Below are 23691 nucleotides of genomic sequence, written 5' to 3'. Positions count from 1 at the left end.
GCAGTTACATCCCCCCCAGTGATGCAACACTGAACTTTTCCATGAGGTAGCAGAAATTTAGAAACGTTCGGGCCAAAAGCATCATAGAGCCTGGGCACTGACAGATCTGGTAGGCACAGCCCTTTGATTTTCCAGAAAAGGAAAGCTCTTAAAGTCAAAAACATTTCCTCCTTGTTGAGAAGTGCTGGCATTTGGTGACAGCCGGGAGCAATGTGGAAAGGACTTTGAATGGGTAAAGAACAAGAGAGCAAGCAAGGCCAGGTAGCCATTGCTTTAAACTGGAATAGGCCCTCACCTGTTAGAAGTCATGCCAGGAGGGGTCAATTCTGCATTGATGGGGGAATAAGACACTCAAGGAAAAACATAAGCTTTCACAGCCCACAGCAAATAATAGATTTAGGGCCTGATCCTGAGAGGTGCTAAGCACTACATTCAATGGCAGGATTGGTCTTTTAAGCAAAGTAGGAATCCTGTCCTTTAGCAGGATCTTGTGGAGAGTTTTCATATAATCTGATCATTGGTAGATCAGCGAGTGAGTCAGATCCACAAGGGAAACTCCCTTTCCATTGTCAGAGTTTAATTCACTCCCAAGTGAGTAAAGAGCTGGTGGGGGGTAGGGCTCTCTGGGGGTTGCTTTTTATCATTGTGCCAACTGAGCAGGAGACTCAGCTGCAGACATGACTTGCTATGCCTGCCTCCACCTATTTGCTTGGCACCTTTCCTTATGTCTGGGGGGACCCTCAATTTCTCTTCTTTTACTCCTAGGAACAAGCAAGAGCAGCAGTCCTGAGCATAGAACTTTGTAAGATTTGCTCTTTTAGAGGTTCCTTGATTTTAAAAAAATATTTGTCATACTCGTCACTAACGTCCTTCAAAAACTTTGCCTCTCCTGCCATTATTTCCCTGGGCCGTGAGTGCAGGTGAGGCTTTTAGCAAGGGGGGTTAATTGTTTCTCATCATCTCTTTTTGTAAGGTGTTCCTCTCAGTCAGGCCACTGGGAGGCCAGAGAAGGAGCCCTAGATTAGGAAGCAGTTAATCAGTAGAAGAGGCAAACTGGGGCTTTTATTTTGACAGGGCACTGCTTGGCTTCTTGTATGAAGGCAAAGTGAATGATCCTGTTTCTCCAAATGATTATTCAGACTCAGGAAGAGAGAGGGAGAGAAAGGAGCATTCCATCCCAGCTTTGCCCACTCTCTAACAGAACCCTTTCAAACCCGCAGGTTCCTAGCAGGAGGGATCTAAGCCAGTTCAGCAATAATAGCAACCACGACTGAGACACAAAATTGTGGAGAAGGTTCCTGTAACTTCGGGGGAGGGGGGAGGTAAGAGGGAAGTTGCTGCTAAAAATCAGCCAACCAGTAACCTCCCCACTCGAAAACTTGAGTCTGAATTCTCCTCAAGTGAAAGTGAAACAACTGACGGAGTGAAAGTGTGTGCTAGAGGCAGGGTGTTTGCAATGTGTGTGTGCTGGTGTCAGTAGGGGAGACTCAGTGCGTGTGGAAAGAGCATGATCCACTCCCAAGAGCCCCCTGCAGCTGGCTGGAAGGCTGTTGGTGAAGAAGACCATGCGCCCTGACTGCATGGCTGTCCCCCAGCAGCTTCCAGATCCTCAGCTCCCCTCTAACAAGCTTCACCGAGCAGACAACTGCTGAAAAGCCCAAAGGAAAACAGCCCAGGATCACTATGGGAAATACCTCTGGCCTTTCGTGAGACCCGGAGCAAAAGAAAGGTAAGGAGCCTCCCAACCACTTTTTCAATGCTCGAGTATTTTGCAATGAGAGGACTGTCCTGCAGGCAGGTCCATTTTGTACCGTGTTGTGATAAGTCTGGGCTGGGCAGAGGCAATATATTTTTTCCAGCATGCTGCAGACTTCCTGGGTTTTTTTTCCTTAAAAGATTGGTCAAAGTCCTAATCTTTATTTTCTCCTGGAGCCTGCAAGGGTCCTTGAGTCCAGTTTTGCCTTTCCCTTATATTAGCGAGGAATGCAGCGTGCCTTGTGCTTCGGCTTCCCGGTAGCAAAGGAAGACCTGTAGTTGCAAATGTTTAATTGTTTTGAGTTTAACATTAAAGGGCGTCTTGCTTTTTTGTTCTTGTTTGAGAGGAACTGGCCTCCCTTGTTGCCTGTCGGTATGCAGGTCTGCTGTGGGAGTTCAGCTGGGACTGTGGACTAGGAGTGCAATTCTGTGTGTGTCTGTGTTATTTTCTGGAGAAATTGACAGTTTCTTTTGAACATCACCTCAAAGCCCAGGTCTTTGATTATGGCTGTCATTTTCAGTCAGCCTAGCTGGCATAGGCAGGGGTGATGGACAGCACAGGCATCCAGTGACTGGGTAGAAGTCACTGAATTGAATCAAAGTACAGCCAGTGTGAAGAGAGCAGGCAGGCCCCTTGGCAGCTGAAGGTTGGCTGCGTGGCTCCAAAGGCTTCTGGTAGCTGTAGTCTTTTCCTGTCTCTTGTTTGTCTGGCTGCTCAAGCAGAAGTCTTCGCTTTTCTCTTCATTTTTTTCATTTTCTCAGAAATCATGGTAGGCTTCAGGCTGCTGTACATAGAGACTGAACACAGGCCAGTCAGCAAATGCAGCATGGCCAAGTAATAGGTTAGCGCTTGCAGCTGGCTTTACAGAGGAGTAAGCCGATGTTGTACAATACTACATATCCCATGGGGCTGCATGTTTTTAGGGGGTGGAGGTTCTTACACGGAGGTGACAAGAACTTCTTGTGGAAAGGGCACTGGCCTCAGAGGAGCCTGGATGTATTAGGTGGTTTTCCCGGTGTCTCGTTTCTGTCCCTTCTGCTTGGTTTGCACCGTGCAGAGGGCACTGGCCTGCAGTTCTGGAGCAATGATGCAGGGGATCCAGCCTGCTCACTCCTTGCTGCATGAAGAGTTTTCTGACTTGGGGTTTAGGGGGCAGAGGCTCTGTCTTTGCCTCCCTCCTTCTTCCCTGTCTGCACCTAACGGAGCCTCATCTCTGTTCTCTTTGGCCCTTGCTGCTTAGCCCTTGCTTCCAGGAGGGGAATGGAATACTCTCAGTGACGGCTCTGCTACAGGTGTGACAGCTCACCAGCCGTGCATCCAGCTTTTCCCATATGGCCTCTTCTGTGTGGGGCAGATCTGGATTTCACAAGACGTCGCCAGTTGGGACCATATCTTGGGGTGGCTTGGAACTGGGGCCCATTTAATCTGGAACTAATGACGTTCAGGTAGAGTCTAAATAAAGGGCTCCAGTTTTGGCTAGTCTCTTAACACGGAGCTAGGCAGCAGAGAAGAGCTCTCCCCATTGCCCAGAATATCTTACTATTCTGACTTGGGAAGGAAGGGTGCTTGGTCAGTTTGCAAAGAGCAAAACTTCTTTTTTTCTTCATTAACCTTCTATCCCCCATCCGAATCCACATGAATTTGTCCTCTTCTGTGACAAGTTGAGGAGAAGGTGAAGTTGCCCCAGCACTGCTTTATGCTAGTCATCACTTGCTGGGGTAGAAACATGAGAGGGCTGCTTTGCTGCACATGTAAGTAGTGCTACATGACAGGGCATGCTGTTGTGGTGTAGTATGCAGTGTCTGTATGCCCTGGGGAGGTGCTGCATGACAGGGTGTGGCTGTGTTGTCATACACCTGCGTCCTGGGCATGTAAGGCAGCACACTACTAACACTGAAGGCACAAACAACTGCACACCTAAGACTGCATTGCTGCTTTTGCAGAATGGAATAGCAGGGGTTTAACAGCTTACTCTTGACCTATGGGCTCTAGTCTCCTGTGAACACAGGTCTGAATTCTTGCTACCCTGTTCAAATGCTGCTTTAGGCTAAGCAGGAAATAATGCCATGCCATCAGACACCCAGTTCTTTGTGAAGGACTGTGTATTATTCTCCTACTTTTACAAAGTGAGGGAGAAGGAAACTGAGGCACAGAGGGAGGATGTAATTTGTGATGGTTACATAGCGAGTCTGTATCAAAACTGAGCATCCAAAATCCCTAAGTATTATAGTTTTGGTTTTTTTTTACTTTTAATCTACCATTTTTACTGGACATAAATATCCTGTGATGCTTTCTTCTCCTTCTCTAGCTGTTTTGCATAGTGAACTGAGGAGAAATCTATCTTGCTTTTCACAATTTTTCATACCTTAATCATGTTCCAGTTCTCTAAATCCAAAACCAGAACTTAATCTTTTTTTGGGGGGGAGAGATGAGGGTTTTTAAGAACAATACCAAAAATACAAGTAAAAGAATATAGGCTTAAAAACAAGATTTTTTTTTCCCCACTCAGTAGTAGGAGACTGCTCATGAGAAGTACTCATCTTTAAGCCCAGAAGAAACCATCATGATCATCTAATCTGTCCTTATGCACATTGTGCCTAGTACTACTTGAAAGTAGTCTCATCTCCTGTAACATAGATCCTCTTTCCTCAATGTACAGATGAGGAAGAAAGTGAGGCCCAGTATTTGAAGTGACTTACCCAAAACCACACAAGACTGTGTCGGAGCTGAGATTAAAACTTGGGCACTACTGGGCAGGCTGGAACAAACTGTATAGTGGAGGTACTAAAAACTGTACATGATGGAAACCACTTCAAGCCAGGGGGAGTGTAGGAGCTAGTGGCTCACAGTCCTGTGTGCTGAGGACTAGGCATTGCTGTCTCCGGGTGGCTGCTGGCTGCCGAGAATTCACTGAGCCTAAACTCTGCTTTGGTTTCACTGGTGAAAATCGGGAGTTACTCTCTAGTGGGGCCATGCACTGGACTTGTACTTGTTTGGGACATCGAAGAGTTGATGCAAGCTCCGTGTGTCTCTCTTGCTGACCGTTCAACCCAGGTTATGCAAGCTTGTCAAAGGCTGGTGATCTGGGAAGCGACCTTTGCCCCTCCACCCCCAGAGACCACATTTCTGGAAGTGTCCCTTGGGTTCTTATCCTTCTAATTTCACTTCCTGAGTGAGGAGGCCAGAGGGGGTATTCTGCGTTTTATCACAGCTCATTCTTACCCAGACGGTCCCTTACCTCACCGAGGTCCTTCAGTTGTGTTGCTGGCCCATGGAGCCTGGAAGTCATGGGATTTTTCTGCTGATATTTTGTCTGGATCTGTCCTCACCAGGTGATGCTTCCCAGTTATTGTTAACTGGTGGGCTGGAGCAGCCCCCCACCTGCCCCGGCTGGGCACTGCTCCAGCGCTGCAGCTGGCTGGAGTGCCCACCCTTACCCATTTAATTGGCTAATCAGGTAAACATAATGTTTACCTGGCTGACTGATTAACCGGGTTTTTACATCCCTACCAGGTGCCACAGTTGCAAAGTCCAAGTCTCTGCCAGTCTCATCAGCATGCCCGGTGCCTGGTCCATGCCATAGTAGGGAATGACACTCTGGCATGTTTTCCTTTGTTGCCTTAGGAGCCTGCTGCCTCCTGCTGCGGGTGAGTGAGGCTTTTCCCTCCTTGCTTGCTGTCTGAGTGGCTGTTCTTGTGAGGCTCTGGAAGTAGAGATGAACTAAAGGTGGGGGAGACTGGTTGGCCTATCCCGGGTGAGCAAGACAAACTGGCTCCTCGTTCTCTTGATGTGTGTCCATTTCAGATTTAAATGTCATGAGTAATGGACACCCCATCCCTCAGAGCACTGATTCCTCCATGGAACGAGTCATCTGGCAGAACCCTCCCCTCCCTTGTGCCCATGGGCCTAATGCAGTATCACCGCCTTGTAGGCAGCAATTGCATTCTACTGCCAGTCGTGCAGTGGCCAAGCCAGATAGACATGGTTCTCTTTGGCTATTTGCTGCTGACTCACCATTTCCTGACCCTTCACGGTCTCTATTGCTAGTGTATACATTTTTTTTCTAGTTTGGCACAATGTTGGTTCTTGTTTTCTACCCACCATGTCCTGTGGGGCTCATCATGGGGCTTTGGTTGTCTATTCTCCCGCTCGTTTGTTCAAGTAATAATACGATCAGTGTCCTGATGGCATAAGATGGCCACGTTTGTCACCTTGGATGTTTGCCCAGAGATACCCACAGCCCCTGGCCTCAACTGAACAGGACCTGGGAGGTCACCCTACAGTTGTGGTTTTCCACATAATGGTGGTGGCCTGCCAAAGACCAAAGTTTCATCAGCCACTGCATCTTCTTCCCGAGGTACTTGACCCTGCCCTTGCAAGGGCAGAGACTCAGGCCAGGCCTGTAATTAAAGCTGTTGCTGGGATAGTAATTTCTGTTAGTAGTGTGGGGGTGTTTTATGACCTCTTTATTCCAGCAAAAGCTCTAGTGCAGATGCTGTTATGGGGAGAAATACAGCGTTGAATTTGTGAATAAAAATGATCCCAGAAATCACTGGTCCAGCGTGCCCAGGAAAATCCCTCATTTCAGAGTGAAGAACCTGAGTTATCTGCTCCTTTTGCTTCTCCATTTCTGACAGTGCCTACAAAATATATTTGTGCGGGTTGCAGGGTGGGGGCGTGCAGAGAAGGCTGAAAATTGGGATTGCTGGATTCTGTTCTTGGTTCTGTCTGACCCCTTGGACAAATCTTTCCTTCTCTTGTGCCACTGTTTCCCATCTGTAAATACCTCCTAGATGGTTGTGTGTGTAAAGTGCTGTGGGTTCCTTGTCTGAGAAATGGTGGATGAAGGCAGGGTGGCAGTTTCTCTGTTGTCCTTGGCCAGCTCATGAAGGAAGACTGGGCAATCACAGAGGCCTTAGTGGAAATTCCCTTCCAGACGGTGGGTTTCCATAGGACAGTCTCCAGGACCTACTTGGCACCAGGTAGCTCCATCTGTTTCAGACTGTTACTGATTGTGGGTTGGAGTGCTGAATGACCTCTATTTGGGGTCACCTCTTTGTGGAGCCTGTACCTGCTGCAGGGCTATTCCCTATCAGGAACTGATGTAGAGGAAGCAGTTAATGTCACTGGCACCCACTTTGGATTTAAGGGAGAACCACATAATCAAGGGGTGCATTGCCAGGAGCTGTGCATGTATCCAACGTCCTGGGAAAGCAGGGTTGTGTCTGAGTGCAGCAGCCGTTCTGTTCTCCGGTGCCGGATGAGAAGGGGACTTGCATGATGCTTGTGAGCAGGAGCTTGTCACGACTAACCAAGGCCTGTGTCAATTCCCATAGATCAGGATAGTGAGATTCCAGCTCCTGCATCTCCCCACCAGGTCCACGCAGGCTCCCTGCTGCCGCAGCTGCGTGGCATCTAGTTTCCTCCTTTGTGCAGGTGAGAGCAGGTTATACATGCTGATGCCTGGGTTATGATGTGGGCTGTGAGTCCCCCTGGAGTTCTGAGCGCCCCAGAAGCCAGTGCAGAGGAGATGCTCTTGAGACTCCTGCATGGAGCAGGGAGGAAGGGACGTCCCATTCTTACCACAGAACGGAGCTGGTCACTGGAGATGTGAAAATGTGGAGGCTGCTCAGACTGAGTGATGGGGGATGGGACGCCTCCTGCATATACTCAGCTGTCAGCTTTTTCCAGGGTCTCTTCCTTCTCAACTGCTAGGGTCTTTATGTGGAAAACCATCAGGAATGGCTCCTCTCTGAGCCCTGATACCCTGCTCATCCACCTCCCCAAAGTCCAGTGGAACCATTCAGCTGCTGGAAATTGCGCCAGGAGCTGCCTCCCTTAATCAGGTCTAGTGCTGGAGCGAAAGGGTTTGCTCTGGGCAGCCTGCACCCCTCTGTCAGGAAAAGCCAGGCTGGGGTTCCAGCTCTGCTGTGTTAAAGGGGCGGGGTGAGAGGACCCATGTGGCGTGTGATGGTTTGCAGCTGGCACACAGTGAGAATGGCCCGGTGCTTGTGAGTAATGAGATGCGGTAGCCATGCCCAGGAAGCAGCGGTATTGGCTCTAGTCTTGAGCAGCATCTCTGTGGTAGGGATGGGGCTCTGTTAGTAACTGTTACTCTCCTGTGACTCATTCCCTTCCTCCAGCTTCCCCACTTACCTGGGGACAGATGCCCCATCTGGCTCTTTACCTTCTGCAGTCTCTGAGAAGCTCAGGCCTACGGGATCTGTTCCGTACTGACTGAGAGCTGGGAGAAATGAGTCTGTTCCTCTGGAGATGAGGTTCCAGATGGCAGTGCCCAGGACCTGCTTGTCTCTATTGTCAACAGTAACAGCTCTTGGGAAGCATCTCTCCGACATGAGCGCCATCAGCTTCACAAACCTCACCCCTCCTGGCACTCCAGTGCTTCCTCAGTCTCCCAAGTGGGAAAATGAGAAGTACAGCAGTAGCGTGAGATTCCTGAGACGATGGCAGAGCAGGGATCAGAACACAAGAGCCTCGGCTCAACTCCCAGCTCCTCCCGTGATTTCCCATGGCCCAACAACATGGGCAATAGAACCCAGGAGTTCGGGCTCCGTGGTTTTCACAGCTAGATCCCAGTTCCTCCCAGAGCAGAAAGAGAGCTGAGGCCACCCTGACACCAGGGTGCCTTGAACCCTGTTATACATTAGTGATAGTTGGGGGGAGTGGGGAGCCAGCTCTGGAATTTCAGCTCTGAGGCTGTGGCTCATGCTTCCCAAGGTGATAGTTGCTCCAGGAATTGGAGGCATTCAGTGCCTGGAGACGGGGTGTCTCCCTGGTTTGATGAGAAGCTTTGCTGGAGCCGATTGCTGGGCCAGGAGCCAGGTTGGCGTCCTGCACCAGAGAGAGGGCGAAACTTGGAACGTGGAGTCAAACTCCTCCTGTGTGAGAGATGGCCTGAAATACCAAGTGAAACCACAGACTGCTCCTTGTTCCGCCTGATAGACTTCCTTGGGTGTGATGAGCGTGGGAAGTCACAGCACCAAGGAGCAAGCAGAGCCCAGCAGAACATATGGGCCAGTCTGCTATTTCCCAACTCTGAAAGGTGCTTATTGGATTTTTGTAACCTTGTCGCTCCCCTCTCTTTGTCTCTTGCTACTGCTAGTGCAAGAGCCTTCTCTGTAGCTGCTGCTGTCTGAAACAGCCCATGCACAGTTGCTCCTATAGCTCAGCTGACAATCTCCCCTGTTACTTGCCTCTATCTCTTTAAATAATGAAACAGACAGGGGGAGGGGAATTAGCTGGGAAGTGTCTTGAAAACACAGTGTGTATAAAGATGCTTCCCAAAATATTGAATGTTTACAGACTCTATGCTCCTTAAAATGTCAGCAAAGAAAGTGCCAAGTTTTGCTGGGGTTTGTCAGTATTGTAGCTTCCTATATGTTGTTGGGCGTCCAGAGGCTGGCAGTTCTACCTTTCAGCACTGTCATGATCCAGCAGAGAATCCTGTAGTCCTGACTTTACAGATAGAAAATTAAGGCAGGGAGAGAGGAAGTGGCAGAGCAGGGGACAGACCTTACAAGTTCCTAGCCCCGGATTTCTCTGCAGCTCTGCTTCCCACCACCCACTTTCCTTCCTCTACCTCCCTCAGGGTGTGAAATTGCCACTTGTACCCAAGGGTAGAGTGTGTGTCTCTCGGCCAGCTCTGAGTCAGCCCAGTGATTTCTGAGAAATGCCACAATTGTTGGGAGGCTGTCTGGCCCTAAAGTGACAGATCTCTGTATTCGAGGGCTGGTCCTGTTGTGCTCAGTGTGGATGGATGTGGGTGTGGAAAACTGGCTAAGGTGCAGCTGCAAGGGAGCATTCAGTAACCATGTTCCTGATTAGCAGCAAAAAGCTTTCAGTTCTCTCCAGGACTTGTGCAGAGGATTCCACATCCCATATGTGACAGGCTACAATCGGGACTGGCTAGGAAGGGCAATGTGAGAGCCTGAACCAAGAGCTCACCAAGGCTACGTCTATTCTGATATCCCCAAAAGCTATTCTGCATCTTAAGAGCAAGCCGGTTCTATCGAAATACAACAGGCTCACTATTCCAATGTCCCTGTAACCCTCATTGTACATGGGTTAAGGGATGTTTCGGAATAGCGCTTTATTTCAAAATTATCTCAAAATAAATTACACAATTTGGGTAGTGCAAATTGCATAGCTTATTTCGCGGTAAAGGTGCTGTGTAGACACACCTCAGGAGTACTGGTGTAGGGAGGAGTGTTCTGTTCAGATCGGCTTAATGACTAGGGATTCTGGGATCCAAAAAGCTAAGGGTCTTCAAAACAACCCAGAGGATGGGCTTGCTTGCAGGGTAGCATGCCATGTTTAGGAATTAGGTAGTATGTCTTGAAATAGTTTGAGCCTTTTTGTGGTGCTGTGTGTGTTGAGCACCCTGTCAAGGTAGCAGTATGTGTGTGTGGCTAGGACCTGTATGTTTAGTGATCTGGACCTCACTGTGCCTGTGTGATTTCTTCATATTACATTGTTGCGCATGGAGCCGAAGATGGTTGCATTGCCTTCTCCTGCTGCAGAGTGGGCTGGGCATGCTCCAGCAAAATGCCCGGCGCAGGCTTCAAATAAAGGCTGTGTCCTTGTTTGAGGTAGGAAGCTAAGTGGCTGGATTTTCCTCCATTTGTGGATCTGAATGCTGGTAAGCTTGTCCCGACTGAGGTCCACACTCGTATCTGCGTTGGGTTCCTGCTGGTTTCACCCACAGGTCCCACCCTTGGATTCTGGGGTTTCTCATACGCACGTCAACACTGGTGAAAGGCTCCAAACCTGGAGCACTGGAGATTAGGTCTCTATCTGCAGAGCAGGGGCAGCCTGGCAGAGGCAGGGCAAGTTTCCCAAGCGCTAGACCTGCCAATATGGCTCACCCCAACCTGCCAGGGACACGTTTCCTCTAAGGATCTGTCACACTTAAACCTAGAGCCAAAATCAGCCCTTTCGTAAGGGGGGGTAACGCCACGGGAGGCCACCTGCCTGCCGTCAAGGTGTATGTGCCTAAGTCCAGGTGGTAGAGTCTCTCACCCCACCTGTACCTGGGAATGATAACTGCCCTGCCAGGTCAGCGTCAATCAGCACATCATGCGGATGAAGACTGTCCTGAGCATTTCAGAGTTGTTGAAAAGCAAACCATGGTTTACTTTGTTCAGTGGATACAATGTTCTTCTCTTCCTGTGCTAAATGGTTGTGTGGTAAACAGCTGTTCACCATGCTAGAGATGGCTGCACTTCAACAGTGAGTAAAATGATCTTTGCCCCATGCAGTTGGGTACTAAAGTGTCCTAGACTCCTTATGATATAATGTGAGGCTCTTGTAATTAGTGGGCTTGGGGGTTTGAACTTGGACAAGGCAGGGCCCTAAATATGCCTAGGTTGAGGCTTTGGGAGACCCAAATGTCTGAGTGTTCTGAGAGCATAAACGGCTGGGATAGGGAGGAATCACTTGGTGTGCTTCTGGAGACAGTGACTAGGAGCACAGGATGAAATTCTAGGTGTCTTTCAGATCTGAACTGGATGAAGCTGTCTATTGCCCTACAGTGAAGAGCTTTCACTGCTTCCCTTCGTTGGTGATAATCCTGCATTGGTTCTCAGTGGGGATTGGGTCAGATGAGACATGAGTGGAGCTGGTTGGGTCACAGCTTAGGCTCAGGCTAGGGACGTGAGTAAGTAACTGATTACCCAGTTAACTGGTACCTGGGAGCAGCCACACCCCCAGCGGAGAGGACTGAGAGGGTTGGGAGCTGGCCCCCATACACTTGGGGCTACCAGCTCCTGCTGCCAACCTTCTTCTCTCCCCCCCCCCCCCACCTCCCCAGGATCCTGCTTAATTGATTAAATAGTTAAACCTAAGGCTTAACCGGTTAACTAATTAACTAGGATTTGATATCCATAGTTCGGGCAAGGTGGTTAGACTGAGCTGAAGCTGCTTGTATCCAGTGTCTGCATTTTTGCTGTGTTTGAACTTCTCCCTGGCAAGGAGAGAAAGGAACTGGGAGAGATGCAGAACCAGGCTGAGCAAGTTTCTTCTGCCCTCCCTGTACGTCTCCACTGCAGCACTATTTTGAGATACTGGAGGTACCCTGACATACCTATCCCGCGTCTTAACAGCAAGCCTGTTATTTCAAAATGTAACAGGCTCACTACTCCGACGTCCCTCTGATCCTCATTCTGTGAGGCGTAAGGGACCGTTTGGACTAGCGGGTTCTGTTGTAGCTTGGCCCTGTCTCGACAGCGCCGAATTCTGAAACAAGCTGTGCAATTTGTGTAGCTTATCTCAAGCTACAGGTGCAGTGTAGACACACCCAAAGGGGGCAGCAGCTCAAACTCCAGCTCTGTCCTCAGGACAACTTGGGGGCCTTGGTGCCGGTGGATGTTTGAAAAATAAGTTTTGCCTCCAGAACAGTCTGCCTCCCAGGCTGTGATGTTTTCGGGGGGGGGGGTGAAGCTGTGGTTTAAAATGAGCCCTTTGGATGGCAGGAAAATTGCTGAGTAGCTGGTTTCCAGGCTGCTGAGGACCAAGCCAGGGGCCAGCTTGGCTGCCAGAAGCAACAGGCTTGGAATTTCCTCTGCCTGGTGCCAGGTCCTCTCGGGCTGGCCACTCTGCCTCTGATGGGCCAAGGCTCCTCCAGTGCCCCACAGATGGGGGCGCCCTGAGAGCAGGGTGGCTTACGTGGAAGCTGAGAACCCCCCCCCCCCCCCCGTTCTTAGGGCCTGGTTTCTATTTTCTTTTCCAGGGTCCAAGCTGTTTTGAATTATGCAGCCTGCACCTCCCGCGGGGCTCCTGGAGCAGCCGCCTAATGAGCTGAGCTCCTGACAAACTTCTCTCTGGCTCTGGCTGCTCTCGGAAAATTTTACAGCCTTTTTAGAGAAAGGAAATGCCAGTAACGTCTGTCTCTTCTTATTTTTATGAGGGGGTTCTAGTTGAGTGGGGGATGGGGGCCGTAGAAAAGAAGACAGGAAGGATTTTAAATGGCATTATAACTATAACCCATGGCCCCCCTCAACCACTGTGCATTGTGTGTGGAGGGGCGGGAGAGGATGCTAGTGATTGGAGCATGATAGAGCAAAACTCTCCTGGCTGCACCCTTTCAGATCTGCGTGGGATATGGGGTAAAACCAACGGGCCATGGGGGTGTGGAGTTTGGGAGAACATCACAGAGACGTGGGCAGTGGAAATAGGAGGAACCCACCGAGCAGTGGCAGGCTCTGGGGAGGCAGGAGTGTAACCGTGAAGTACCAAGCCCCTCGGTACCTGGCTTTCTAGTGGGAAATGGCTCTATGGGGACAGACCCAACAGCTCCCCTTCTCCCCTGCAGCCCACAACCTGTCAGCTGTTGCTGTGCACTTGGCAGGGCTGGGGGCAGACTAGGAGAGCTCGTGCTGCTGGACTAGTGGGAGGGCAGAGGAGGGCTGGAATGTCTCAGGTGCTAGGAGTTGGGGGGGCCACATGTGGGTGGATAATTTTGCATTGATGCGTGAACTTATCCAGCTGTTCCTCACACAGCAGTGGGGAGCTCTGCTGCTGGCTGCCAGGGTAGTTATTGGCATTTAATCTTCGCTAATTACACGTTTAAATGAAATCTAAAAACCAGAGTTCTATTATTTCTACTGTGGCTGCCCCCAGAGGTCCCATCTGGGGTCAGGGCCCATCCCGCAGAGTGCATTAGTGACCGAGTGCCTCGGTGTTCTCAGCATGGCCCTTGCACCACAAGGAAGCCCAGGAATCTGGTTTGTTAACAAGTTGAATCTGCTCCCCTAGTGGTGAAGGACATTGCATATCTGAGGGCCCTGGGGTGCCTGGAGACTGGCACCCTCTCAGCACATGGGCAGCACAGGCTGCTCTCCGTTGCCCTTCCAATAGGCCTCTCCTTGGTCGCGCCTAGCGTGAGAGGGAATGCAGACTCCCTGGGCCTCTGAGACTGCCAGAAAGGGACCAGTTGTGGCCTGGTCACCATCTGCTGGAATACGTGGGGGTAACTATTAAACACCTGCCAGTCAGTCTCCTGGCTGTTGGGTTGGGCTGGATTGGAGGTGGAAGTCTCCTGTGATGGAGGCAGAGCTTGTGAGCTCACCCACTCCTCTGTGAGGGGCCCTGGACTGGGATTTAGCATGGTCACAGTGTCTGAGCAGGGGTTTGCCCACGTGTCCATGCCTCATGGGCAGGCTCCTGTCCTCGCTGTATAATGACCTGAGATGCAGCTCCTGCTTTGTGCTTTGCGGTGTCTCCAGTTCCTTTCTCATGCCCAGAGGAGTCTGTGGGGAGGGGGTGAGAGGTGGACTAGATACAAATGCAGCTGCCTGTAGCCTCTTCTCTGAGTGGGGAGGGACCAAGGTTCTGCATGATCTGTAGGCATCAGCTGTTGCCAGTCAGAGTGAATGAGCGTCAGATGTGGGCAGTGCATTGCCCTGGGAGAGGGAAGGCTTGTGTTGGTCCCGCTCTGAGGGCTTTGCTTGTTGTTTGTGTCAGGAGTGTGGCTCTGGATGACAATTTGATGTGGCAGTCTCAGCTAGCCTGGCAGCCTCCAAAGCAACTTGAGGATGGGGAGCAGACACCAGACTTGTGCCCCTCTCCTCCCTGCATTCTGGGCAGTGAGTGATGGGCCGTCTCCCCTCCCCAGCCTGGGAAGTGAGCAACACCCCACTTTCTGACAGATTTTAGGGGTTGGGTCTGGATTTTATTGGCCTGGAGCCTGGGGGCTCTTGGCCCGCAGCTAAAGAGTACGAATCCAGCCATTCCAATGGTTCCTCACTTAGAACCGACATTGGACCTTTCCAGTCACACCTGTGGGTGCCACTTGTGTGTGGTTGGGGATAATAGCAGGGTGGGATGGGAGCAGCGCAGGGGCCCATTCCAGGAGTTCCTAGCATGTGACGCATTTATGGGTCTGCAGGGTGCCATTTGACGTCAGAACTTGCATGCGCTGGGGCCTGATGCTCGGGGCAGCTGAGTACTTGTAGCCCCTGTGGCTGACTCCCCTCCAGAACTAAAGCCTCTAATGCCCAAGTGACTCTCAGGTCGTGTCCGGGTTTGGGCAGTGCCACTAGGTGAAGGAGTATTGAATCTGTGTTGAGTTGCCTGCATGCCAGAGTGACGGGGCTGATGTCCTGTTGTTGAAAACCAAGCTAGATAGCGGGGAAGTAGAAAAGTGCAGGTCTGAAAAATGAAGGAAGCCGTCTCTTAGTAATGTAGGAGCTCTGCTCTGCTAATGCCCAGACCTGGAGATGTGCTCGTGCACATATGGGCGGCGGGAGGCTGCGCGCGTGCACATGCAGTCAGGGTTGGTTGGGGTTTTTGGCATGCCATGCTGGATCCTGGCAGTCTCTGCAAGTGCAGTCTAAATGATCTCCATTGAAGCCCAGGCTCAGGGAAGGGCCCTGTTTACTCTGTTGGTCTCAGGATTCTTTTGAGCATGGTGCACAGGAGTTGGGTTTTGGCCAGGAAAAGGACGGGATTATTCTATATCCTAGTCTTCATGGAGGAAGAACCAGGCAGACCGTTCCAGACTGATCACCTCCACTACGTAGGTATCCACGCTCTGAGCCCTGGTGTAGAACAGGCTGTGAAGGGTTTAAATGACTCTCTCATGGTCTGTTATGTACAACACAAAACGTGCCACCTGAGCTGGCTGCTGTTGGGGTTACAGCGAAGAACAAGCTCCTCTCTTTCTTCCACATTGGTGGTCTCCTCGCTTGCATGACTTGTGCTGCTACCACTGACAGTGTGGAGGAAGCTGCGAGGGTTGTGAGCCACCAAACTTCTTCCAGAATGGGTGGGACAGCATGGGGATGGTTGAGCACAAAACGTCTGTCGCCACATGTACCCCAGGCCTCAAAACATGCAGCCCATGTGGTTTCAAATGGCTGTCTCTGTGCTACAGTGTCTAACTCTGTGCTGCTATGTCTGGAGACTGGGAGTTGAGAATTCTCCAGTTTGACACATCATGCTTTCAAACAAAAAAAATTCAACAGCTTTTTTTATTTGCATGATGTCAGCAGTGGTTTCCCATTTTATAGTCTTAAATTGCTGAGGTGGATGTTTTATACTTATTTCTTTAATTAGTTTCCTAATTGTTAAGACAGTTTCATTTTTTTATACACCAATCTTTTTTTCTATTAGTAAATTTTGCATTTAAAATGCAAAAAAAAAAAAAAAAAGCCAAGTCCAGGCCTTTCATTAGCATCCTTGCTGTGAGAAGAACCCAAATTCAAATGCAAAACAGATAAGCAAAATAGCTTGCGCTATATGTACCACCAAGAACACTTTCTGATGTCTTGAACTTCCACAAGTCAGTAAAGTTGCTGTGCTTGGACCAGTCTGTGCTCCTCCCATCAGCATTTGCAGCCTGACATCAATACTTGTCACTACCGGTGCTTTTGAAAATCTCTAAGTGCCGGGGTACTAAATACGGACTTAGAAGCCAGTTTTTGAAAATGTGAGCCTATGTATTAAAGTCCTAATACTTTAGTTAATGCATTGAAAATCTAAACATTTCTTTGATGACGCAGGATCTATTTTATTTTGAAGTGAGAGATTTTATGCGAGGACTCAACATTTTTTTTTCGCTCTTGATTGCTACTTTAACCCTGATACATGCGAGTTACTAGGATTCTTCCTGGGAGTAGTTCCTACTTAAATGTTTGGAGAATCTGGACCCTCAGTTTCAATATTTTTTTTAGCCACTTTTGTAAAATTCAAATAAAAACCCTGTGGCATTTGAAATCCCAGCATTTATGTTTTGGTTTATTAGAAATTGTAAATTGCAATAGCACAATTTTTAGATTAATTTCACAAAGCTCCAACCAAATTTGAATAAATCTACCCTGGGATTCCTGGGTTCTCCTGTGGATTGTCACTTCCTTCTCTGTTCACCAGTTTCTCCATCTGTCAAGGGGGAAAATACCTGCCTTTCTCTGGTGTTAGTAGGTCTGAGAGAGTGTGGTGTGTCCATCTCACCAGGACTAGCTGGAGCAGTGAATTGCCTTATATGGCATCGGGCTATGATTGGGTCGTGGATGGTTAGACTCAGATTGGGTAGGGCTGCAGTGATGATTGGCTGCTTGGAAGCAGCAGGAAGAGGTGGCAAGGGTAAAGTTAACCCTCACCCACACATCCAATCCAGGGAATGCCCATCTCCTGCTGTTTGCAATGTAGGGCCAGAGATTCCATACCTGCTCATTGCAGTTGTATTTGTGAATGTTGTCGGAGCATTCAGTTACTCGCACTTTCCTTCATGAAGGAAACTAATAAACACCCCTGGAGAATGTCCTGGAGAGTCCTGTTGCTCTTACTGTTTCTTCTGTTTTTCCCATCACTTTATGAGCAACAGGCCTTCCCCTCCTCCCATGCCATGATATGCAAAAGGCTGGCTATGGTGTCTGACTCCTTAAACTCAGCCTGCAACTCAAAGGTCACTGTTTGTTTTTCATGTGTCCCAGCATAGTCAGGGTCAGCAGAACATGACCATGGCTTTGCCCTGACCCCACAGCAGAATGAGGGTTGTTCAAACTCTGTTTTGCATCTTGGCCTTATGTCAGTGGGAACGTTTCCGCTCACAAGGCTAGTTTGAAAGGCTCTTGAGTTGAGCGCTGAGTAGGAGAGATTGGGATTGTAGCTCAGAGCAGGGGAGAGCCGATGCTTTGCCTTGACCCCAGAGCTACCCTGGCAACTTGCTAGGAATCATAAGTCCCAATTAAACTTGCATATAATTAACCTTTTAATGAGGATCCACACCTGGTGCCTCTGTCTGCTCCAGGAATAGACCATGAATTGTTTGATATGAACCGCAATGGAAACAAGCTGAGGGAGGCCCTGCACTCAGTGACTGGAAGATGGGATTTTCTGTGGAGTCCACCCTGTGGCTTTAGTGACATCTTCCCAGCTGTAAACTTAGGGCAACTACACTATAGTAAAGTTCCAGAGGAGGGAAATCGGCCTTTTTCCTCTGGCTACTCTTTGTGTCTCGAGGTGCATGCGGGCTGGGTTCAAGATCTCATCCTGAACGAGGTTCTCCCAGCTCTGCATCCCCTTTCCGTGCTTTCTCCCCTGGCACCCTACATCCCAGGTGGCACAAAACAGTCCAAAGGTAGAGCTGAGGCTGAGGTCGAGAAGCTCCTCTCTGCCCCTGTGCCCCACAGGGTGTGTTACGGGGGAGAACCTGAGTGCAGAGCTTCCCCAAGTTGCCTCATACTGCAGCAAGGAAGCAAACCCCCTCTACCCAGAGACAGGAAACCGGAACCATGTGGGCTGCTTAGAGCCCAGCTGATACCTCATGTCTGCAAAGAAGGGACTTGGCTTGGTCTGGGCTCGCTGGCTGCCTGCCAAGGAGCTGACTGCTGCATTCTGTATCATCTGTTTGAAAAAGGAAGGGGAGAAATACAGGCCCTTGCTTCCAAGCGGATGGGGGTGGGGAGAAACTGTAACCCTGAATATTCCCAGCCTGGGGCTGGAATTGTCCAGTGTTTAAAGATTGTGGGGGAGTCAGGGCTCCTGGGTGCTGTTCCGGTTTGTCCTAGTGACGTATTGTCACTACCTCAGGCGTCTGTGCCACAAGCGCTGGGAGGCGGGGAGGGGCTTCAGCACTGAGACCAGGCAGAGCGTTCCTGACCGGCCGTGGGGGGCTCAGGCAATGCAGTCTTGGCACAAGGGCCTGCACGTCTGCTCACTATGCTGAGCCGCTTGTGCAGGGGCTGCTGGGTTTTATGGGCTTCTTGCATCGGGGTTTCCAGATCATTGTCCTGAGCTCATTCTCCGACCTTGAGTTCAGCATCCTGGGCCTTCTGCTTTGCCTCTCACAGCAGTGGTTGTTCAAGGGCAACGGCAGCGTGAGCTTTCCCGGCACAAGGGTCATGTTTGTTCAGTTACGGTGCAGCAGCCCTGGGCTGGAGCATAGTGGGACTTGACAGACCTCTGCTGCCTCCTCTCCCACTACCTCCTGGCAGGCAGGCAGGCAGGCAGCAATGGCTTCCCATTGAACTGAGCTGCTCTTTACATCACTCCACCCCCAACCAAAGCTTCCATTGGCTTGGAGAGGTTCCTTCGCTGGCCCTTGAAATGGTGGTTTCCCTGGCGCTGGCTAATATCTAAGGAGCTTTCTTTCTCACTGGATGGCAGGGAGGGTGATGGAAGTGAAAGGCGTAAGGGAGACGGGGTGTCACTTGCACCATTCTTGTTTGTGGCAGGCAAACTTCCTCCAGGATCTCTTCTCCTGGGATTGTGACTCTGAGACTCCACAAGTCTCAAGCACCTCCAGCGCCCCAGCCTTGGACTACTTTCGGTATTTTTTTGGCCTCTTGCCGTGCTGGATCCCTGTGTGCAAAGGCTCCAGAAGGGTGGCATTCTTTGGGCATGTGCACAGGGCACCAAAGGAGGGGAAGCTGGTGATAGTCTGAAGTCCAGCTTTTGCCCTGTCCCATCCTTCTGGTTCCCCGACACACGTTGTCTTAGGCCTATTAGCTATGGGGTGTGTGCTTCTAGCCTCAAAGCACCTTTGGGGATGTGCCTGCTGAAGTGCGGTCTACACTGTCCCATGTGCAGTTACAACAGAGACAAACTGCTGCAGAGAAATGGAAAATCCTTTGGGAATTCAAGTTCTCCTCTCCCTGCAAGAACACGAATAATGGGGAGGGAGGGTATGACGTGGAGCTCTGCACCAATCCCCATCCCTGAACCCTTCCTCCCAAGAGAGGGTAGGGAAGACCAAAGGGAATAGCAGCATCAAGGGGCAGTTTAACCTGTAATCCAGGGCTGGGGAACCTTTTTGGGGTTGGGGGCTGCTGACCCACAGAAAAATCAGTCAGGGGCCACACACAAGTGAGAAGCAAAAAACAAAACCCCCTCCTCAAACCCTCACTGACGTGGCCCCCAACTGAAAAGGGGAGAGTTTCTCTTCACGTGGTGCCCAGACAGTAGATTTTGGGTGCTTCAGCCCCATGGTAGGGCGGTGGAGGGGCTGGAGCGCACTCCTCAGTGCTGGGGTGGAGGGGAATCCTGAGCCGCAGAGGCTAGATCCAAGCAAGTCGGGAGCCGCATCCGGCCCCAGGTTCTCCACCCGTGCTGCAAGCTCTGGGGCAGCCCCAAGGTGAGACACATGGGTTTCTGCTCTGGAGCAGACAGGGGATAAATGTGGATGCAGCAGTGGTAACGGTAAAGGCAGGCTTGGTAAGAGGGAGGTGGGGGGAGAAACATGAAAGTCTGGAAAGGAGTGAATGGGTCTGGAGGGAGATGTTGCTTGCTCTGTGGTGGCCCGAGCCTCCCCGGAGAGGGAGGATTTGATTTTTGGTCAGTTACTGCCCTCTTTTCATGGGGTGCCAGGGAGGTGGAAAAGGCCCCATGAGCTCACAGAATCCACTACAGGTTGGAAGTCTATAGTCTGGACTTCTGTGGTCTGTCCGGCATCCCCGTGGGCGCTCCCAGACTGGCGCACGCACGGGAAAAGCAGGGCCCGGTGCTCAGCAACTGCTCCCCTGCCCTCTGAGTTCAGGAAGGGACTGGAGGGAGAGGGTTAGGGATGGGGGGGATGCGCAGGAGAACAGGCAGGGTGGCTGCCAAGCCACATGGGGCTGTGCTTGGGCCCCCAGTAGCAGGGTTCCACCGCAACCCTGCCTCTTCTGAGAGACCACCCCCAACTCCCACTCCGTTCTCCTCGGTTCCTGCTCGGTCAGTACTAGGAGGGGTGTTCGCAGGGAGGGGCAGGGTGGCTGCGGAGCCCCACAGTGGTCAGTGAGCTCCCAACCTGTGGGCTCTGCCACCACCCTGCCTCTTCCCCAAACTCCCCTCCATCCCCACTTGGTCAGTGCTGGTCCCTCTGCTGCCACCAGAGCAGAGCCCAAAGCTGGCAGCAGAGGGACTGGCATTGACCTCCTCTGGTCCAGCAGATTCCCTAGTTTGGGACCAGTCGGGTCCTGAGTGTGCTGGCCCAGGGAGTCCAGCCTGTATTCTACAGGGTAATGTAACAGCACCTAGAGCAGGCATTGTCAGTCGGGGCAGTCCCTCAGTGTGTCTAGCCAGCAGCCTGTATGTGGCCCTGGCTGGGGCTGGGGTGCCAGAGAGGGAGCAGCAGCAGGGGGTGCACAAGTGAGTAGTTGAATCCTAGAGGAACATACTTAGCTTGGTGCTAAATGATACAAATGGGTTGGGCCATTTGGGGGGGGCAAGGAATTGTTGGGGTAATTAGATCCATGGGATTGGCCTAAGCAACAGCTAGGGACTTGGGGTGGGGAGGTTTTGAGAGAAGGGCTGTTTCTGGGCTGGCAGCAGAGACTTCTCCAAGGACAGGCCATCTTCCGGCATGTTGCTAGGCCTTGGCACTTATTTCCTGTGCTCCAGCAATGAGTGCGGTCATGGGCAAAATCAACCAGGAGGTGCTGCGCCAAGGCACCTTTGTTTAATTTTGACAGGGACTGACAGGGAAAGAATGTGGCTGTGAGGGAGGGACAGCTGGGCAGGTGGTGGGGCCAGTGTCCGAGGATCGTCTTTGCTGCTAGCTAGGGGACTGTTAATTAAGCCGCTTCACTGCAATGATGCGGATCAGCCCCACTGCATCAAGGGGAAAGTGAGAAGACCATGGACATGCAGCTAAGCTGGCATTAGAACTGGGGTCTCCTGAGTGGGAAAGCCCACCCTTCCTCTTGGCACAGCCTTTGCAAATCCGGCAGATGAGGCAAGTGGAAAAGGCTGAGCTCCCTGGGAGCTGCGGGTATGTGAGGTTGTGACATGCTGGATATTGAAATCACTAGTGGGGGGAACACGGTTAGTGGGGAGACACAAGGGTTAGTGCCAAGATGGCTGTTGACATTGGCATCCTGGAAGCCAGAGCTCTTGGGCTTTCTCTCCAGCTCTGCCTGGGACACCTTGGCCCATCTGAGGTGCAGGATGCTGCTGCTGGTTCCCATCACAGGGGTTCTAGTTCTAAGGGTCTTTGAGATCTGGGGTAGGAGGCACCGAACAGGACAGACGATGTTAAGGGCAGTGCAGGAAGGACAAGCGCTGAGTGCGCAGAAGGTCACTGAGTGCAGAGTGTCAGGACACCAAGACCCAGAGGCCTGCAGGAGAGCAGCTGGCGGGAATGAGTGGCCTGGAACATAAGACCTGTGGGGACGCCTGCCTCTAGAAGACGTGCAGACCAGCCTGGTGTGATGCTAGCACAGGTCCTGCTCATCTCTCCACGGTACTGCACGGCACCCAAAGGCCCCAGAGCATCATCTCAAATTCTGGTCCTGGAGTGTGTGTTGAGCACTGGGCAGTGTCAGGTGGCAGTGGACATCCTCTGCCTCTGTGCCAGCCTCTCCTTGGCTGGAGCTGTGGAATTTGTTGCCCCGTTAGCTGAGTGAGCTACTAACCCTGCCTGTTGGCACTACACCCTGATGTTTCCCTTCCACTGCCCATGGAAGTAGGGCTAGTGTCAGGCTTGGCACAAGGGATCTCCATGGCACCAGGAATATTCTCAGACCTATGCTGTCGGCGCTGCTGCTGTTCCTGTGCTAGTATCTGCCACCCTCCACTTCAGCAGTGCCCATCTCCACTGCTGCCGGCACCAGACATGACGGACACGTGCTCCGTGCCAGCAGTAGTGTCCCACTGCCAGGGATAGTTCTCTCTTCGCACTAGACCACAGGTGAGGAGTATGAAGTAGAACGTTCACATGCTCAGAGCTGGCTCCGCCTTTGTCCCTTGAAGTCAAGGGCTCCTCAGCATCCAGCTCAGGAACATCCTCCCGCTGTTCTCCATCGCTTGACTTGCAAGTGGGGGCCAGACTGTTCATGCAGCACATGGATACTGGGATTGGTGCTTGTGGCAAGGTCGGGACAGGGACCTTTGCCTGTGGCCTGCTGGCCACCAATGCCCTATCCATGCCAGTAGCATCCATGGTACCCATGTGAGATTCCTTGGTTGGGGAGGTTCCACCCCTCATCAAGCTCTAAGTATGTCTGTGGCAGTGACCATCAATCCACTGCAGGCCCAGGCACTGGTGAACCTTTCTCTCAGGGAGCTGCCAGAATCCTCTTGCCAAGTCTGTCAGTCCCGCAACAGAATCTGGGGCTCACACGGTTAAATGCTTTGTCTTCATCTCTGGATAATTCTGTTGTGCCTGGTTCTTCCTCCTTTGACACCAGGGGATTTCAGGGCATACCAGGACCTTGCAGCAGCATCCCTGGGTATTCAAGTAGAGTGTCTGCAGGAAAATACCCATACATGTGTGGATATCCTGCAGCCATCTGACTGGGGAGTGTCATCCTCCCAAGGAATGGTGAGCTTCTGGAGCCTGCTACAGTTCTGTGAAGCATACCTGCTTCAGTACTGCCTACTGCAAAGAGCTTGGAGAAACACAGTTTTGTCCTGATGGAAGGATTTGAGGGATTTTATTCCCACCTGGGTCCAAATCCCCATGGTGAACAACATGACTTGGTAGGCAGATTTAAGTCCACTCCAAAAGATCTCTCTCAGGTCTGTCCATTTAGAGTTAGGAAGATTTACATCCGCTCTTCGTTCAGATGTGCACAGCTAACCCGCAGGCATTGGTATCCACATATGACTTTGTAACTGGATGATTGTGTCTGATTTTGCAGACCAACTCCCTGGAGCTTCCTGGGAGGAATTTTGGGCAGTTATCTGTGAAGGCTGCTCAATAAGACTTCATTGCCGTCCATGCTGGGTGTCCGATACTTCAGAGTGATGGCCTTGGTGGTGACCATGAGATCATCTTAGCTGTAGAATTTGGGCATTGATCCTGACGTGCAGCACATGGGGGAGGATTTGTCCTTTGACAGCCAAATGCTCTTTTTGGACAAGACTCTGAACATGGTGAGGACTGGAGGGCTATCCTGGAGTCCTTGGGGGTGCACATCCCCCGACGACGAGGTGCCACCACAGTGATCAACAGCGGTGTCATTTTCAGCACACCTCTGGGCAGACTGTCCCTTCCC

General features: G+C 51.1%; 1 protein-coding gene across 3 annotated transcripts in view; it reads left to right on the top strand.

Moving 5' to 3' along the window:
- The first annotated feature begins 1064 nt into the window (after positions 1–1064).
- Positions 1065–23691, top strand: part of BCL9L (BCL9 like) — a 92773-nt gene continuing 70146 nt past the window's right edge. The window contains exon 1 of one of the 3 annotated variants that reach the window (XM_006120928.5): positions 1065–1729. The gene's annotated coding sequence lies outside the window, so the exon portion shown is untranslated. Of the gene's footprint in view, positions 1730–3073; positions 3508–23691 lie in introns of those variants that run through there. The other 2 variants (XM_075909572.2, XM_075909571.2) reach the window with 2 other exon arrangements.

The sequence above is a fragment of the Pelodiscus sinensis genome, chromosome 25, assembly GCF_052426305.1.
Source record: "Pelodiscus sinensis isolate ZL-2025 chromosome 25, ASM5242630v1, whole genome shotgun sequence".
NCBI classification, from domain to species: Eukaryota; Metazoa; Chordata; order Testudines; family Trionychidae; genus Pelodiscus; species Pelodiscus sinensis.
Note: the sequence above shows the minus strand (reverse complement) of the source record. Positions and strands in the feature narration are given on the sequence as shown.